Below are 1,052 nucleotides of genomic sequence, written 5' to 3'. Positions count from 1 at the left end.
AGAAGCAGCCTGAGGCCTGTGTCAGATGCAGCTGTCCCAGAATCGTAAGCCAAATAAACCTGTTCTTTATACATTACCCAGTCTCAGGTATTCTGTTATAGCAACACAAAACAGACTAATACACCTTTGCAAAGGATCACTTTGTTTCCAGGATGAGAACAGATTGAAGGGAGGCTTGGGTGGAAGCAAGGAGACCAGTCTTAATAATCTCAGCAAGAAACAATAGTGTTTGGGCCCAAAGCGGTATTGGTGCATTTCCTGGTAAGTAGGCAACTATTGTCTAAAAGCTCTGCAGCATCAATGGTGGATTGGATGTGTGGTGGGAGAGAATGAGAAATGTTATGGGTAATGTCAAGAATTTTGTCCTGGGCCACTTGAAGAATGGGGTCACCATTTACTGAGATATGGTGGACAGTGACAGGAATGGGTTTTGGCAGAAAAAAAATCTAAAGTTTGATTTTATTATACACTGTAAGGAAATTGCCATTGTAAAATTTGTATTTTTTAAAAGTTCACCCTGAGTGCTGTGAGGAGGTTGGAATGGGTAATGTGTGGACACTCCCAGACCAAGGGCTGGAGAGGTAGTTCTTAGGCAAGAACTAGGCAGATAGGGTGGGAGTTGAGAACAATGAATGTGTTTACTATATGCTTTGGATTGAGTGTCCCCCCAAAACTTGACTCCCACTGTAACAGTGTTAAGAGTGTGGGAAATCCTATTATTAACTGAAAGATGGGGCCTTGAAGAGGTGATTAGATTACAGGACCATGCCATAGTGAATGGATTTAAAGTGGCGGTCATGGGCATGGTTTGAAGAGCTTTAAAAGGGGAGTGAAGGAGGAGGTTAGTCTCTCTTTCTGCTCTGCCATTTTCTGCCATGTGAGACCCCTGGATTACTGTCACCACCACCAAGGCCTTCACCAAATGTGTTCCTTGGACTTTGGACTTTCCAGCCTCCAAAAGTGTGAGCAGCTAATTTCGTTTTCTTACAAATTACCCAGGTACAGGTATTTTGTTATAAGCAACAGAAACAGACTAAAACACCTTACATTCT

The sequence above is a fragment of the Galeopterus variegatus genome, unplaced genomic scaffold (genome assembly GCF_000696425.1).
Source record: "Galeopterus variegatus unplaced genomic scaffold, G_variegatus-3.0.2 Scaffold1633, whole genome shotgun sequence".
Taxonomy (NCBI): Eukaryota; Metazoa; Chordata; class Mammalia; order Dermoptera; family Cynocephalidae; genus Galeopterus; species Galeopterus variegatus.
This window is presented reverse-complemented; position numbering follows the sequence as displayed.